We start from the raw sequence: 6831 nt of genomic DNA on the forward strand, positions 1-6831 counted from the left end.
GGCGGGAAGCCTGCTTCTCCCTCTCCCGCTCCCCCTGCTTGTGTTCCCTCTCTCGCTGTCTCTCTGTCAGATAAATAAATAAAATCTTTAAAAAAAAAAATAAAAGAAAAAAAAGAAAAGAAACAAATGAACAAAGGGAAAAAAGAGAGACAAACCAAGAAACAGACTTTTTTTGGGGGGGAGGAGCAGAGGGAGAGGAAGAGAGAGAATTTTTTTTCTAAAGATTTTATTTATTCATTTGAGAGAGAGATAGAGAGAGAGAGAGCAGGGGGGGAGGCAGAAACAGGCTCCCTGCTGAGCCAGGAGCCTGATTATGGGGCTCAATCCCAGGACCCTGGGATCATGCCCCGAGCCAAAGGCAGACACTTACCCATCTGAGCCACCCAGGTGTCCTAAGAGAGAGAATCTTAAGCAGACTCCATGCCCAGCACGGGGCCTGACATGGGGCTGGATCTCATAACCCTGAGATCATGACCTGAGCCCAAATCATGAGCTGGACGCTTAACTGAGTGAGCGACCCAGGAGCCCCCAGACTCTTAACTATAGAGAACAAATTGATGGTTACCAGAGGGGAGGTGGGTGAGATGATGGGATGGGAATTCAAAAGTATACTTATAATAATGTAAAAAATGATTAAAAAAGAATGGTTAAAATGGTAGATTTTATGTTATATATATGTTACCACAATTAAAAAAAAGTTAATATGGTACAGGAGGTTCTGCTACGAGTTACACTTTTTTTGTTAGAATCTACCCCTGCCCCCCCAATCCCACTCTCATCCCCGCTCTTGGCCATCTCTCTCAGAGCCATATTGATATCTGGCCACTCAAAATAATATGCTCATTTTGCATTTCAGACTCATTTGACAGGTATTATAATATATGCCAATGTCTGAGTGGGTGTTTTCTGGGTAACGCAAACACTGATCAATCAGACTATCTCCACAGAGCTTGCCCTTACTCTAATGTGTCATGAGCCACTCCAGTCAAGTGACTTTTAATAGGGTGCTCAGTCATTGTGTATGAGTAACAGAAGAGAAGGGTGAGTTATGGTCCTAAGTTTGCAGAGAGAAAATTAGAACGCATAAGCCTTCCCACGAACTAGGGTTGCCAGATTTGGCAAACAAAAATACAGGACACCTTGCTGTTTATCTGAAATTCAAATTTAACTTGGCACCTTGTATTTTATCTGGCAACACTCTGAAGTACTGGAAGTTGAAGAGAAAATAAATAAAATAATCCAGAGTGTTCTGGGCTCACTGAGGTCTTACTTGTTAGGGAGTCTAGACCGGGAAAAGTAAAAAAGCTCCTTAATAATTGGTTCCACTTCCCCCACCAAAAAAAAAAAAAAAAAAAAGTATTGGTCTCCACGCAATGCCCATGTGGACTCCATCTCAGGAGCCCCTCCCTGATTTGGGATTCTATGGTCCAAGACCTACTTTATAAAGACAGATCAGAGGGTGGGGAAAAAAGTGAAGAAGGATAAATCAAAGCTAGAAATGGGTGAGAACATACTCAGCTTCCTGTTAGGCAGGCCTGGCCTCAAAAAGGGACTTTCAACACTTAAAAAAATCAGAGGAAATCAGATTTTGACCTGGCTCAAAGTGGAAGAGAAACAAAGGTGGTAAGTATCCTATGGCACTTATAGCAGGAGGGGCACAGGTAACAGAATACAGGGATAGTGGTGGGCTCTCTCTTCCTTCCCCAAAGCCACATCACTGCCTCCTAAAAACTCCAATCATTATTTGTACTTACTAATACTCTGAGCCCCAGTTACAATAATGGCACTACTGGTCAGGCAACTACTTGTCAGCTTATCAACTCCTACAGCTTCCCAACCACTGTTTCATCACTGCAATATCACCTACTTCCCCACAGAACCTGGGGTTCTGAGGTCTCTGAATCCTGTCTCACCTTCAGGAATCTGAGGTCTCTGAACCCTGTCTCACCTTCAGGAATCTGAATCTGTTCAGGTTACCCTCCTAAGAATCAACAAAAACAGGTTTCAGGCTGTTCTTTGAGAATGCCGTCTTTAAAAGGCTCACATTCTCATTTATTACTGACACTGTTCACATAGTGGTAATCCCTGTGTGACTCTGGTCTACTGAGATATAAATGGCCCAATACGGCCTGATCATATCACAGCAATATTTATGAATCTTTGCTATCTATCACACTAGGCCTGCCTGGGATGCCTACCACTCCAGTCTCTGAGGGGTGTGGGTGGGGGTATCCAGGAGCTAAAGGGTAAAATCCATGAGGACTTTGATTCATCAACCTGTCCTGAAACACCAGCTGACTGGCTACACTGAGTCAGCTTTAAAGGCTGTGGCTGACCTCCAGAATTCTTCCCCAGAGGGAGTAGTCTCTAGGGCAAGAGGAGCAGGTCACTTGGGCAAAGCTCTTTCAAGATTATCTGGGCAGCCCCTAAGGCACTTACCAATAAGAATTTCTGCAGCACCCCGCCCTGACTTTTTTTGTAAACAGAACATTAGCGGAAAACAGCTGATACATAGAAGGTCCTACCTGAATGAAATTAGATGCATGAATTGAAAGACTGAATATATTCAGTTTTAGCTCGCCATATGAGCATCACAAGTAACCCCCCAGATACTCTTCCTTTCTTCCCCCCTTCATGTAACTAGAGACAGCTTTCCCACCAAAGCACTGCCTCACACCTTCTACACTGGGCTCATTCACTCATTTATCCACCCATCAAATATTTACTGGGTGCAAACATGTGTCAGGTACTGTGCTCTGGCGCTGGGATACAAATGAATAGTGTATGGTCTTTGCCTCCAGGACAGTCCCCTGTGTCTGCTGGGCCAGCCTGGCAGTCCCAAGCCAGCCCTGGGCACTGGATCACCATGCCCTTCGCAGCAGGTAAAGGTAGCGGCGGGGGACTGGCAAAATGTCAGACAAAACGTTTTCCTAAGGTAACAGTGAGAGAAAGATCCTATCCTGGCTCTGGCAGATACCAACTTGGGAACCAGGGGCCAAAAGGGCGGAGGGCACCGAGGACCTGGTTGGGACTGGCTGTGCGGAGGCCCCCGCCACAGTCCCGGGGCTGGGTGCTCGGCGGCTGCGCTCCCCCAGGGCGGGCACAGGAGATGTGGGTACAACGATGACAGCTGGGCGCGAGTCAGTTGAGGGGTGTCACCAAAAGGACAGTTTGAGGAGACGGTTGCGGTGGATCTGAGGTGACGCCCAAAGGGATGTTTGGTCCTCGGTGCTTGAGGGTTCAGCGGATGGTAGAGCTGAAGGGTCAGGAGGAGGACAAGATGAGGTCGGTCCAGAGGGCGGGAGCGGACGGGGAGGGTGGGGATGAAGGGCCACGGACAGGGCTGAGGGGATGGGCGGGGGCACGGAGGGCCTTCTCCTAAGGGATCATTTGGAACGTGAGAGCAATGGGTCTTCCGGACCCCGCCAACCCCGAAGAGTCGTCCCTACCTCGTTTCTCGCCTCAGTGTGATCCTACGGTGCCAGCGGCGAGGGTGCCGGCGGCGGCGTCTCGCGCCCTCCTGGGGTCGCGTTGCAGCTGGGACAGGTCGGCGCCCCCCTCCCTCTCCGGCCGGTTGGTAATGTCCGGTCCCCCCTGCAGCCGCGGCGCCGATGGTCCAATCTGGGTTGCCCTCTTTGCCGCCCCTCCGGACGGCGCGTTGGTTCGGTCCTCTGGGCCGGCGGTGCTTGCCCAGCTCCCCCGCTTCTCGCTGCGATGGGTGCAGCGAGTCACGCGCAGTGCTTTCCCGCGAGGGGAGCGGCGAAGCTTCGGCCGCGGCCCCGCCTTCTGCGGCCCCTGCCCCGCCCCTTCGCCGTGGTGCGCCGCAAGCGCGGCTCGGGTCCTGGGAGCCTAGGGGACCGTGGGCGCGGGCCTAATGGGTTCGAAGATAGGTGTATTAGCGCACCCACCTTCTCCCAAAGCAGCAGTTCTCAACCCTGATACCCCAGCAGAAACTCTTAGGGAAAACAAACTCAAAATAGAGCAACAAAACCAAGGCTTGACTTAAGCAGAGACGGACTGAATCAGGATCTCTGCGATGGGAGTGCATGAGAGGGAGGAGGGTGAGAAGGAGAAGCAGACTCTCCACTGAGCAGGGAGTCCGATGCGGGACTCGATCCCGGGACCTCCAGGATCATGACCTGAGCCGAAGGCAGTCGCTTAACCAACTGAGCCACCCAGGCGCCCCGGCTTTGATATTTTTAAAAAGTACGCCACGCATACCCAGGGTTAAGAAGCCCTGGTAAAACCTGGAACTGACAAAGATTCTCTCTTTTGACCAAAACTTCAGTCAGGCTCTTCTGGGTTCTCTGCTGGACTTGGCCTGACCTTGAGCTTCCTTGTAGAATCCAGTTTGAGCAAGCAAGAATCCTAAGTCCGTTTAGTGAGAATCCCCCACCGTCGGTATCTGACCACCCTCCATTTCTTACCAGCCTGGCCTGCCTTTAGCAAGAATTCTGCTGAGACCCTCTTCGCAATTGCTATCTGTGGTCTGAATGTTTGTGTCTCTCAGAAATACACACATTGAAATACTCCCAAAGCACTGGGTGGGTGGGGATTTGGAGAAGTGATTGCCTCTTGAGGCTGGAGCCCACATGAATATTGAATTAGTGCTCTTACAGAAGAGAGCTCTCAGAGGTCCCTGTCAAATCCTACACGTTGAGGTTATAAGGGGAAGTCTGCTGCCCAGAAGGGAGCCCTCACCCAACCATGTTGGTGAAGCGGGAGAGCTAAATTCTTATCTCACGGAGTCTGAAGAATGAATCTCGTGGACAACGGAGAGTAAAGCAATAGAAGTTTATTAAGTGAAGATACAGAACACGCTGGCAAGAGGGAGAGGGGTCCTGACAGGGTTGCCAATGAGGGCCTTTAGGGTTGGTCTTTTCTAGAAAGCTAACCAGGGAACTTAAATCCTTTTAACATATCTACTGATATCACCATTGAGCAAGGACTAGTGATAACACTCAATGGCTTACTTCCTTTTTAGGATCTGGTTATTCTTTGTTGGTCACAGGTGATTATCATAAAAAAGACACCCACCCCGCATGCCTAGGGCAGGGTGGTTTGGTCGGGTTTGTTCCCTTAGCTCTGGTTTTCCCACACCTGGACATTTTTGGGATTTCTGTGAGCCTGATCACAGAGCCCGCTACCTATCTCTTCCTACCTAGCCCCGCCTGTCCCTTACTCACTGGCACTCTGATCTTGGATTTCCAGAACTGTGAGAAATAAATTTCTGTTGTTTATGAGCTGGTATTTCATTATGGCTGCCTGTGAAGACTCAAGATTTCAATTTTAAATCCACTGACCCCTACTGTGCTCCTTGGCTATAAATCCCTGATGAGGGAGCAGAAGGCTAGCTGGAGACAAAGCACAAGCTGACACCCTGCAACCTCCCCCCACCACCCCACTCCTGGGTGGGACATGTGTGACATTCTTCCAGGCATCTCCCAACTAAATGTTAATACCTTGCTAGGGGGGAAAATAACCTTAACTTGACAATGGCAAGACCCCTGGTATCTTGTAGCATATGAAAGTTCTTTTGAAATCTCCCTTTTCCTTACTTGCCCCAACTTCTTAGTTTATAATCAGCCACTCCTCAAGACCCCAGGGCAGCAGCTCTTTCTGCCCACGGGTCCTATCTTGTGCTTTAATAAACCACCATTTTGCACCAAAGACATCTCAAGAATTCTTTCTTGTTCGTCCGCTCCGCACCTCACCCCACCAAACCTCACTTATATTCCAAAACCCCATCAATCCCCACTGTCCTTGTTGGTATTTGAGTTGAGCTCAATCTCTCCCCCACTGCAAGACCCCATTGCAATGGGTCCCATACCTATTGTGATGCCCCTTAAGGTCTGTTACCATCTTTAACAAGTGTCATGAAAAATTTTTTCTCTAAGAGAACTCATGCTCTTCTTCTGGTGGCAGGTAGGATGTATGTGGGGCACTGGGAATTCTGCTGTCTCCTTCCACCCAAAGTGGGAGGAGGGCAGGCTGTCATTCAGCAAATAGTCATTAGAAGTTCACTGGTTTCCATGCTCCATGAAAGAGTTAGAGACTGAGACCCTACCACTCACAGAGTTGTTAGGTCAAAGTCAAGGAAGCAGATAAATGTCATACTGTATAATGCATCCTCAGGCTTCACAGAAGTGGTGTGAGCTGAGTTTTGAAGAATGAGTGGGAGATAAAGTGTTTGGGGGAATCAGCACGTGCAAAAGAACAGAGAGGCAAAATAACTAATATGATTGAAGTGTGGGGTACCATGGAGAGAGCACAGCAGAGATGGTCAGGCATGTGATGAAGAGCCTCCTATGATATACTAAAGAGTTGGGGCTCATCTTGTAAGCCGTGGAGAGACACTGAAGGGCTTATGCAGTGGAAGGGCTGACAAATCACATTTGAATTTTAGAAATAAAATTCTGGGGGGTGAAGTGGAGAGGGCTAGGACTACCAGTAGGGAGACTAATGAAAAGCTGTATGCTTGTACAGTTAAGTGGTCCGGGGTAGGGACTTAACGCAAACTAGACCAGTTAGAATCCCTTCCCTAAGAATTTGGAACTGGGGAAGAACTACACCCTTACTCATGGCTGGACTTAAAATGGAAACTTGAGAGCCGTGATCATCTTTTACTTGCCAAATGGCTTAAGTAGCAAAGAAAACCAGTTTGCTGAGAAGGATCAATCTGTTGCAAAGAGAGGAGCCAAGTCTAGACACAAAGAGACTACTCCCCAGGTTCTTGGGTGACCTTCCAGCAGTGGGTTCCTCTTCTGAGGTTTAGCCTGATTCCTGCCTTGGGTTCACATCTTTCTATCCTTTACAGTCTCATTTTTGTCT

General features: G+C 48.8%; 1 protein-coding gene across 1 annotated transcript in view; it reads right to left on the bottom strand.

Annotated features, from left to right (window-relative positions):
• Positions 1 to 3713, bottom strand: part of RUSC2 (RUN and SH3 domain containing 2) — a 71090-nt gene extending 67377 nt beyond the window's left edge. Inside the window, exon 1 of the mRNA XM_027614348.2 lies at positions 3450 to 3713. The gene's annotated coding sequence lies outside the window, so the exon portion shown is untranslated. The remainder of the gene's footprint in view (positions 1 to 3449) is intronic.
• Positions 3714 to 6831: the final 3118 nt, after the last annotated feature.

The sequence above is a fragment of the Zalophus californianus genome, chromosome 13 (assembly GCF_009762305.2).
Source record: "Zalophus californianus isolate mZalCal1 chromosome 13, mZalCal1.pri.v2, whole genome shotgun sequence".
NCBI classification, from domain to species: Eukaryota; Metazoa; Chordata; class Mammalia; order Carnivora; family Otariidae; genus Zalophus; species Zalophus californianus.